Source organism: Leguminivora glycinivorella, chromosome 3, assembly GCF_023078275.1.
Source record: "Leguminivora glycinivorella isolate SPB_JAAS2020 chromosome 3, LegGlyc_1.1, whole genome shotgun sequence".
Classification (NCBI taxonomy): domain Eukaryota; kingdom Metazoa; phylum Arthropoda; class Insecta; order Lepidoptera; family Tortricidae; genus Leguminivora; species Leguminivora glycinivorella.
Window position 1 is genome coordinate 20,865,584 of NC_062973.1, and position 12,205 is coordinate 20,877,788.

Here is a 12,205-nt window from a genome sequence, read left to right on the forward strand (position 1 = left end):
CTGTATTGGCGTCGGGGTTACGCTACAGACGGTCTGTAGCGTAACCCCGACGCCAATATATGTCCCCCTGCATCTCAAAGGCACTTCAAACCTTTATAAATACTTGCTCAATCGACTGTTCTTTTTATTAGCTTTTCTGACTTTTCTATAACACGTGCGAATAAGAAGCGAACAGCACTGTATGAACGAAATTTATTTCATGTAGGTATAATATCGGATGTGATAGGTGTCAGTTAAGCTTTTTAGATAAATAGGTACTCGATTATACCTTACCTTATAGTGTTTGTTCTTCTCGTATTGAAATTGCATTTAGGGATCAGTTCAGCTTGGGTTAATAGTTCATTTTGTGTCTTGTTGCGTAATCTTGTTTATGTGCAATAAAGTGACATAAGTATTTACTTGACGATGTAGATCCTCAGCATTCGTCCAGGTAGCTTCAGCAATTGTGATCAAAATATAACAACAATAGAAACAGACGCAAACGCCTATTGGCTACAACAAAACCGTAAATTCCTTACTATACCGTGCCCACTATAACGACTGCTCCGGAGGTGGTCCCTGTTCCAATTCCAAATCCGACATTAATTCTTGTACTTAAGTGGTTTACGGCCAGTATCAGATATTAAGGAGCTTCATAAAATCGAATTATGAACAAAACCGCGTCTCTCTCGACCTTAACACTCAAATAACGATAGAACACACGATAGTGTCACCATAAATCTCTGCTCCTTAAATATTATATGGGAGGAAATTATAGAGAGTGTTTCCGTGCCCGCATCGCGGTAAGGAGAAATTATATTAAACTGGATAATACTGAGTACAGTCGTTCGCGATACAGAAGGCATTTATTTCTCATAAACAACTATTTACTCCTTCCTGACTTGACAAATCCGTGTCACAAAAAAATAACTAGCCATTGAACATAAAAATTCATAGGTTGAGAATCGCAACCTGCTAGTGTTAGGAGACCAGCCAGACAATACGAAAGCATTTTTACCCACATGACACGAATATTTACGAATTTAACTTATTTATTGATCATTTCATATCGTGAATACATAAAAAACAATTTGAAGAACACACTATATACTATATGTAGAAAGCTATTTTACTAAAATACTTATTTGTGCTTTTTATGGTTCTCTATACCGGACGAGATGCATTCTGCGATACGAGGGTTATTAGTTGGACCAGTTGATTCATACACTAGATCCTAAGTGGTTAATCTGGCGCTGAGATAGCGCACACTAATAATAATAATCACAGTCTGATCAACAACCCACTTCCCCTCTTTGTAAAGTGCAAAACTGCAATGATTTACGAATTCACAACGAATGTCCTAACAAAAACTAGACTGAGTTTGTTACAGGGTGGCGCCTCTAGCAATTTAATTAAAGCTTTTTTTTATTTGTTTGAGATCTGTCTTCGAGGTAGTCTTGAAGATTCCAGACTTCCCCGGAAGGATAAAAACAAGACAAAATTAAAAAATAGCAATGGTTTTCATTTCATTACTCGTCCTAATTAAAGCAGAATGGAGTTTTTTTTTTTCAGTTCATATAAAGAGCAATAGAATAGAATAGATTCTAACGCAAAAGGCACGGGTCTAAAGGATCTTGTCATTTATCAAATAACCAAGTTTACTGAGAAACTCAAGGCGAGATACCAACTCAACTTGAGGATATGAGATCAAATGTATCAGACGTTTCCAATTACTCCTGTCCATTTCAGTCTTGAAATAGCTGTCATCCAATAAATATTAATTTCGCATCGGATAAAACGTTATCGCTCGTCAGGCAACGTTCTGTCTATCATAATAAGGATCTCGCCATACGGGTCTTGCGTGTTTAACGAGGTCTCATAGGCGGACACGCCAAATGGGACTTATCGCTAAAGTAGTCTCAACTGTCTCAAGTGGATTTTCGAAATTGCACTTAGCTAGTTACCCTTGTTGACAAATTGTCTTATAGACCGCCGACCGACTTGGCCGAGACCGTGAATTTGATTTATTTCTGCCCCTTGTGATATTAAAAGACTTGCTATTTCCACGCGTGCTGCCCTTGCTATCATTTTGGAAGTTATTTTTACTGAACTTGGAGATACTTCTCTAGTTATAAATAAGAGGAACTGCGTTTAATGACAGAGAAGAAATATAAGGTGTTAATGTAGATTATATATTTTATCAAAGGGAACAAGGTTTTACCCCATTATTTTATAAGAATGAAGATGAAGATATATTACCCGTACTTGCATCAAGTAAGTATATGTTACGCATCCCGTTTTCCGCAAAAGGTAAGCGCGCTTGCAAAATAATAGTGTTTCTAAACCGTACCTAGTCACCTATAAGTCTAATGCCACAGGCATCGGTGTCGCCTTTCGTCCCCGATACTCTTGAGCATTTCCTTGTATAGCGGTCCTAGCGTAGACTATTCAATGTTCACAGTACGTGTTAAGAATCCGCTAGACCCCTTTTCTTTGACATCTACGACAATGCGCCAATACATCCTATAGGGCACAGCTATTACACTAAGTCGGTGGCTACAGGTAAGCTATCTGTGCCTAGAATTCATAATTATTTTGGTGACAGATCGCTAAAAAAAGCGTATTCCATATCTGCTCAATAGCTTACCTGAAGCCATCCGAAGTGAAAAGCACCCAAACAAATTTAAAACTATGCTAAAAAAACATTTCCTATATATATTACAATAATTTATATTATCTATTATTTAAGAAGTTTAATGATTTTTCTTTAAGTTAATTTAATTGTTTATGTAATTGAGAGACTGTTGATCCCACAGACAAACTCGTTCTGTTCCAGAGTTTTGTGGGACTATATGTTAGACATAAGTTTGTCACTGTATATTAAAAACAATAAATAATAATAAAAATGCGTCGTCTGAAATCTTGATTGAACAAATTACTCTATACATTTTGAGGACTATGTAGTTAATCTAGTTATTATATTTCAGTGAGTGAGTTTAAAGGGTAGCATATCGGAAACTTAAGCAAGGCTTAGCCCGTAATCTGATCGGCAGCTTAAAACTAACGGCTTCAAACCTAATGCGTTATGCCTGAATAAATTACGAAAAATAATACCCCACAAAGACTTAATGCGAAACGTAAGCCAATACGGTAAGTCGACCTGACGAATAACCGGAATATTGCGAAAGAAGTCGCTATATGATTTGCGGTAAAATATAATGAACGTATTCAAAGTACTCTTGAGCACTTATACCCTAGTTGCGTTAGGGTTTTATTATCTCACTCCACAAATAGGAGACGACAAAAACCACACTTAAGGAGCTCACCCCTCTCACTCATTGTGGGAACTCTAAACAAACAGGGTAGCGTTTTTTGTTGTCCTATTCTTGGAAACTTAGAGAGATCCAGGTAGGTCGGTACTAATTCGAACCTTTATGCATGTTGGTAAAAAATGCAAATGACCATAGCTGGGTTCTCCCGAAGAATTCTGCAATCATTATTGACTTTGTTTTTGAACTGCTATATTGTTTATTTACAAATGCAATTACTCACGCTATAAATTATTAAGTAATGATACTGAACAAATTATTTTAATTAATTGCTGTTTTGATGTTGCTTTATCGCTGCGAGTAGGTGTATAAATTATTGTAGTTATTAGTGGTTGATGGATTGTTTTGAGATACATTTCAAAGTGCCGCGTGCTGTTTTAATAGGAAATGCAATTTGTAGTTAACGATCCAACTAGGTGTTAATATCTACGCTATTAGTTACAGTTATGTTATGATTTTAATTGAACATGAATATGAAAAGACTGTCTCTGCAGGATTTTTTCCTGGTTTTCGCTTGAATTGCACTAGCGCATGTTTATAGTATTATTCAATTCGCAATTTAATATGTATATACATTTGTGCAAATATCATGGAAGTCTAAAGCACACACAGTTACGTTGTAAAAAAATAAAAAAAACCGGCCAAGTGCGAGTCGGGCTCGCGCACAAAGGGTTCCGTAGCAGCAAATATAATAAACCAATAACTTAACCAAAATTACAGTTAAATCAACCTATCTCAAAAACTATAAGAGATACTTTGATCAAACCAAAAATCGTTGAAAGAGTTAATTAGCATGCATCACCTCTATTTTTTTTAGAATTTTATACCCCGTAGTTATAAAAATAGAGGGGGGGACATACTTTTTACGACTTTGAGAGCTGATATCTCAAAAACCGTTCACTTTAAGAAAAATGTTTTTTAGAAAACTTTATATCATTTTAAAAGACCTTTCCATTGATACCCCACACGGGTATGTACATCGAAAAAAAAAATTTTCATCCCTCAGTTACATGTATGGGGGGCCCCACCCCCAATTCTTTTTTTTACTATTTAGTGTCATAATTTTGTAGCGGTTCATACAACACATATTCCCATCAAATTTCATCACTGTAGTACTTATAGTTTCCGAGTAAATCGGCTGTGACAGACGGACAGACGGACAGACGGACAGACGGACAGACGGACATGACGAAACTATAAGGGTTCCGTTTTTGCCATTTTGGCTACGGAACCCTAAAAACGTACTTACCTATTGGTTTTGACAGAGATACCCCTTTTATAGGTAATACATATTGGTGGTAGCAAACGCTCAGGCATGGGAACGTAAATAGCTTATTTGCAAACTTACGTAACACAACAATAGTATTTTATTTTTACGATGACAATATTCTTTCATACACAATAATATTCGGAACATTCCCACACTCATCAAATTGCAAGTTAGCTGTTACCGACATTATCCAATTGCCATATCGCATTTAGTACACAATGCGCATTCCAAGAACGCATTGAACCGCCGTCTGCATTTCGCAGACGAATTTATTTAAAGCATGATTATCCGGTTAATTTAATCCATGCGTAGAACAATGGGCCTATTTTAATTCTAGTTCCTGCTGCAGCTGCGACAATGACCTTTCACGGCCCACGCTAATTATACACCGTGTTCTACGGGATAGGTGCACGACTGGCTGGGAGAATATAGAGCGGACATGCTACATGGAGCGGGATATAATGTTTTACACCTTAAGGATATCCGAACTTGACGGAGCATATAGCCATATAGGTATGCTATGTGTACATTACTATATTGTTTTGCTAGATTTAGAACCTATCTGACTAGTCAGTCAAAGAGCCCACTTATGTGAAGTCTCACATACTTCCTAGTCTGTATCCCATGCGATGTGCGATTTTCCAAAGCTCACAAGTCGGATCTCACATAAATTATCTGGCCGCCCAACACAATTGTTAAAGATGCACCTCGAACCTCGACCGTTTAATTCGGTTACAAAGGCCGACATCCCTTTAGGGCTCTCCTGTCAGCGGTTGAGCTATGAAGAGAAAATCAAAGCCGATTAATCGCAAATTAATTTTGCATGAATATTTTCCTCAAAAATTTCTCCGAGAGCGGTAAACAAAATGATCAAATTAGAGATCGACGATGCTCATAAGCTCATAACGCACTCGGAAGACTGGTAATAAATTCAGCTCACCCCTCCTGTTACCGACATACGGTGCGTTGCTAATATACTTATCGGAAATAATTTCCTACCGAACGGCATAAAGTTAAGCCACAGTATAAGGAATATTCAGTAGTTAATCTCCGGCAGGTAGATGCGGGCGGTCTCTACTGCGCAAGGTCACGCAGGGTTGAACAAAATCTTCGTACAAAGTAAGTTGTTGTTATCTAATAGGTACTATTAGGTAACTGTACGTATTAGTATAACAATACCACACCAGTCAATATTGAATACACAAAAAAATATTATTCATATATTAGTCTTATAAGCGCAATACTAGATTGTGTAACGATCCCGAGCAAAATGAGATATTCACGGGGACGGCTTTTCACATCACGTATGTGGTAATTTATATGTTATACTTAGATATTATTTAAGACAAAAACGCACTTTCTACTACGTACCATTCAAGTAGGTACGTGTTTTTTCTTAAATACTGACGAAATAGTATTTACACAATATTTAAGTAGGTACCAAACTTTCGAGATAAATAAGATAGATCGCATCATCTACCTAAATAAAAAACAAGTATTTGGTTGCAAAGTAATTAATGTCGTTACAGGTAAATCCTTATTGATTTTAATGCATCACTATATCTCACTTTTACCTAACGCTGCAAAAATATAAGTATAAAAACCACTTACTTTTCTGGAAGTCTAGGAATTGTGAAGAATGTTATATCCGGATTTTTAGAACTGCACGGGTAGCGTGGTCGCGCGATAGACGATAAAATATCAGGCCGTCCCTATCGCACTATTAGTAAGTGCGATAGGGACGGCCAGATGTTTTATCATTTATCGCGCGACCATAATTGCCTGCCTGTTCTCCATACATCCATAAACACTACAGTAACGAAATGACCTCGGCACTGACGTCATTTTCACACACACATAAAAAACAGCGCGCAAACGCGGCCCCGACTGTCCAGCCCAATAATTACCAGTTTCGCATGTTTTCGCTGCATGCGAGGGGTGGGAGGGGGACACACCGCGCGGCGTGAAGTTTGTAAGAAGAGTTATTACTGGTTTATACTGTGGTTAAGCCCAAATTATGAGCCAGGATTTAACGACTTCATATTGAATCGTCGCGATTCGATTTGTCTTTGCTCCTGAAAATATTCCGTCATAACAATAAAAATGGATTACGAGGAACTCGGAGCAATTTTGACCGGGTAAAATGATATAACGCCTCGGGGCACATGTAATAGAAATTAACGGTAACATCACATTCCGTTCTTGCCCCTGTCCTGTAACCACAGTAACAAATTTGCGTGTGGCTTCCCCTTCGTATAGTTTTACTATTCACAAGGGAAGGTAAATAATCGATGTATTCCTTTGGGCTTGTAAAGGTCAGCTTATTTAGCATATTTTTTATCACGCAATATTACGAGTATTATCATTTGGAAAGCATTTTACCAGCGCAGCAAACCATAAAATTGGAGGCCACTGCCACGCCTTAATTAAATTCGATTTAATAAATTTCGCCAATCGTTACTGTTGGCAATTATTTACCGTTTGGTTCCACGAGTCGAGTATGTACCGAAAGGAATTTTACCATTTCATTCCTTGTGGCCAACGATGGTATTAGAGCTGAGTCACTGAAATTGTAAGAAAGCGTCTGACACGTTAGTAACATATTTGATGAAGCCCCGTAAAAAACAGGGGAGCGCGGCAGCTGATCGGAAGTCCTGCCCTTTGTTCGCCTCTACACCACATTATTGCCGAGGAAGGAAGGAAGCGGGAATCTTATTTACCTATATTGATCTGACTCCTCGACTCGTATTTTGACTTTACAAACAAACATCACGGTCTAACATCGCAGCGAAAAAGCCGCATTTTTATTTCAGCGCGATCACGATTTTTATGCTACGCACCATTGTCCCTTTACGAAATATCCGCGTTTTTTTATCCGCACAATGCTGGAAAGTTCCTTTATTCAGAATATTTGGACAATAGGGGCTATGGCGCGCGCGCAGCGTGTGATCCGCGTCGAGATCGATTGTGTGCGATCCAGAGGTGGTTATTCAAAATTTTGGCTTTTGTCGCGTAAAGTTTAAAGATAAAAGAGTACTACACCTATGAGATCCGCCTTTCAAATTTTATTAACTACTTCCTGCCGCTCCTTGTTGATGGCTCCTATAGAATAGGTTCGATATTTTTCGTCCTGTACTGCAATCTACTATTCCGGTTTAAGAATGGATCGGTAATTGGTAAAATCGTTTTATGGTCTTGTCTCTAGTACATTGTCTACAATAATTGCCTATAGGTGCATACGTGATACAAATTATTCTTATTATTCTTATTCTTATTCTTATTGTGTTATTATATGTTACGTTAGAGGATACAAAAAATCGATTATTATCAGAGATTCGCCTTCAAATAGTTGAAATTCCAATGTCACTGATATTAAATTTAGATAATAAAATCTCGCATTCTTTTGTTTTATACGATTATCTACGAGTATATCAAGTTACCAACTCACTTCCCTATAAAATAAATAATGTATAGTTCAATACGTCAAAACCATGAAATTATTAAGCCTGTTTAGCTTAATCAAGGGACAACAAGGCTTGTCCCGGTCGATGCAACGTCACGTGCACTAACAATAATTGCTTTAATAGCTGCCACGGATTGCGGCTCGCCACGTGGCGGGGCGGCGCAGCCGAGACTTCTGCGGCTTCTGCAAATAGCGTTTATTGCTCCAACCACCAAGTTATAAGGAAGGATTGAAATAACGCATTAATGCACCGACCGCCAATGGCGTCCCGACCTGTTATGGATGTTATGAACGCCGCCTACAAGACATCAAGATAACAGTCGCATGTCGGAGTAACTTAATATAGCAGCGACATGACATAACACGTGTATAACAATTCTAGCATGTGCATTCAATCTGATATAACTTATAATTATTTCTGTTAATGGTCCATTGCGATCGCATGACGCAAGTCTCAGCGGGTATAGGGGTATAGCTACGATATCCTGAATCATAACATAACATCCCACGATCCTACTCGTCATTAAAGGAAGAAATTTATTACATGATCGGTGATCACCCAGTAAAGGCTTGGCTTTTCGAACTTTTTGGAGCGAGAAGTGTAAAAAATGTTCGTTTGATAAGTTATCGTATGACAGGATCACGATTCCAGCGCGGGTTTATCGAGGCTGGAGTTTAAAAGAAGCTTTCGCATTAAATCACTGGGTTACTGTAAAATATCATTTCTTATCTCAGCTCTGATATTCCATTCCATTTCTATGCAGGGATTTCTGTCTGTGTAAAGTTGAATTATCGTGAAAATTAAATTTTAAAATGTGCATGCACGACCGTTTAAATTACAGGCACGGTAGCCGTGTTTGATTGCGGTAGTCAGGGCTAGTTGGTTTTTGGCACACCCGAACTGTGTTCGGTTAAAATATTGGTTGGGTTTGGGTAACGGTCCCCGATCCCCGACACATGTGTATCTGCTAACTGTGTACCTACTATATGTATATTTAGTAGTATTTGAAGACCTCTTCAACTTCTCTTCGAGTACCATAAAACAAAATATTCCTCATTTCCTCACGTAGTTTGACATTTTAAATTTTGTATACAATTTTGGGACAGCAAACAAGGCTCTACTTCAGTCTCAAGACTCTCAAGACGTTCTTAGATTTTTTTAATCCAGTATGTATCAAACAAGTACTGTTACAAGTAGCTCGCCTTCGCCTAGAGCTTCTTCGAAATAAATCAAGCTTGCGTACACCGCTAGTCATTAGCGGCGTGTGTTCACACGTCCCGCACGAGGCAAGGGACCGGTCATGGCAAGACCGCCTTCATCCATATTGCAAGCTCCCGTCCGATCGGTTCATTTATATTGCAGGCGGATGTTGACGCGGGCTACTTCGGCTTGCCTTTACTGCTTTAAATTTGCGAGTTTCGAGTACCCAACGTGAAAACAGCATCTCATGATCAACTTTTAGTTAAAATCTCGATCGAAGCTTTAAAACAAGACCTACACGCTTTTGTAACGTGTCCTTCAAAAATGTTTAATTAGATCACGTATTTTTGTAAACAAAATTACAGCTGACTCTATTTACAATAGTTTACTCCACACCCATAGAACTAAACAGTAGTCCAGTAATTGCCTATTATTATGTATTTAGCCGCTCGTGTCCGAGCTTAGTGCATTGAATGTGCAGGTCATGCATATCATGGACTATCACCTAGCATTGTGCAACAAAATGGCCGATGAATACAATTTGATACTGCGGAGCCACGTCATTCAAAATTGACGCTCCTCGAATTACCAAATTATTCATTCCAAGCGCCGCTTTATTATACAGCATGATTTGTCTGTTTAGGACGAGCCTCGGCCATGTATTTTGTGATCCACTGCGGGCTATTTAACGTAAGCGCCTTCGTTAATATTCCACAAACGTCTATGAAAGCTTTGCTATCGACTTTGAATGGGACAGATTGCAATCGTTATTCAAATGTAAAATTTCAGTGTGGCCACGTGGTTTTAGACAGGAATTTGATGGTATTTAGTTATTAGGCTGGTAATTTCAAAAGGGGGAAGCGGAATTTCGCTTCGCAGGAAACAATAAAAAATTCAACACACATTTGCGCTATCGTATTTTATCGCATTGCATCCATATGAATCATGGATATTGTTTCACGAGTGACAGTACAGAATGAAGGTAAAATGGCTGATGGCACAGCGTATGGTTTTGATAAGGATGCACGAACGCGCCATAATGGCAGTAAACATGCCGCCTGATGATATATGCGACACCGACTGGATATTTTCATAACAGCGAGGATAGATCTCTTTGATTGCTGTTATGAGAACTACTCTTTCGCGAATCTTACGAGAACGAGTTTTGCGACTGTGAATACCTAACACTTGTTATTGTTACTTACACAACGGAAAACTTTACATTTGATTCCACCCACAATCCAGATGATGTCTTCAACAGGGGTACGAGTAACAGAAGAGGGGTCGTCTGTCGGATATTCTCAAGTCAGTACTCTACGTCGGTCGGACGTTATACTTTATACTATACTTAATACTTAACGTTGTTTTAAATAATTATTTCTTTTTTACAACTATTCCTCAACTCAATGAGCATTTCTCAGAACAGAACATTCTCAGAAATTCATCATTTATCACCTGCCCGGGCGGGGTAAATTGCAAGCTCAGCAAATTCCCGCCATCCCGGCAGTTCGCGCGGAAATTCAAGTGGTCTCACAGATTTACCGGCATTCCATTTACAGTTATTTGTTCCTGAGTCATGGATGTTTTCTAATGTATATAAGTATGTATTTATCTATTTAAGTATTATATCGTCGCTTAGCACCCATAGCAATTAGTTTGGGGCTAAGTTGATCAATATTTATTATTATTATTTATTATTCTTCCTGCTTCTACTTTACAAGGAGCTTGTGAAAACAAAACTAGTTTTTATATTGTTATAATACAGTTACACCACCCTTTTTAATTTTGGTTGTTTACGACTCGGAACGAAACTAGGCTATAAACGACGTGATGAAAAATTTCACAAGTTTCAGACAGTAAAATTGTTCGTTGATGAAGTTTCCCATTTTATTGGCTCTTTGAGGGCCCGTAGCCCATGTAATTACAGACTCGTAAAATTACTTTGTAGGCCTCCCTTAACGAAGGATTTCACACTTGTGACTAAACTAAAAACATCAAACTTCTCCTCTACTTTTTACACTAAACTTGGATGCTACTTAAACATTTTTTTGTATGCCACCGATAAATCTCCAACGATTTGAAAAGAATAACAACATTAATAGCATATGGTGTGTCACTTACGTTGTGAGAGAAATCAAATTTCTCATACACTGTATCTACACTATACCTACAGGCTACAAGGCCGCAAGGCTACCGTGTCACTGACTCATCTGACTTTCATCTCATTGTAAAATCGTACCTAACATGTAAAACCTAACTATGGTTTACTTTTTTAACACAATGAATAGTTAGTATGTAATTTCAATTAGAGCATTACACTCTTTGAAAAAGGTAATATTATTATTATACGTTGAAGGTGTTAAACCTTTGTTCGATCTAAGACGAGTAGGTATAGGGATAAGATACAATTCGAGTAACTAGTGACAAACCGCTGTGTAGTAGTGCAAGCTGCAAGTCCGTAAGACCGCACAGGGGGATACATGTCATTTTGACCGGTTTTCTGTAGGATTTTACCCAGTATGCTAGCGGCAGTGCTCCCGATTTCTCACCGGATTATATCTAAGCAATAACCTACAACCACACGTGTACATTGATGGAGTATAATTTAACGTAAATAATTCCGTTTTATGGTTTGCATAGTGGAAAGTCTCCGAAAATTGTCAAAGTGATTATTATTATCAGATTCCTTGCAGTTTTCCTGATAATGACAAAAGACAAAGGCTGCCTATTTGTATGTTTAAAAAGAAGTCCCAATAGAACACAGTGGTCCACGTGTTGTCTAGACGGAGGCGGAGGTAGCGCGGTGTCAGTGTGAACGAACTCCGTCACGTTGCGCTACAGGTTTCGGAGGTTTCGAGCGAGAATGCCGTACTGAGTGAGCTTCATTCACTAAATACAACTAGTTTGTTCTCTAAGAGACGACGTAGTTAATTAAAATTACGTCGGTTCTAATTTACTCAAGC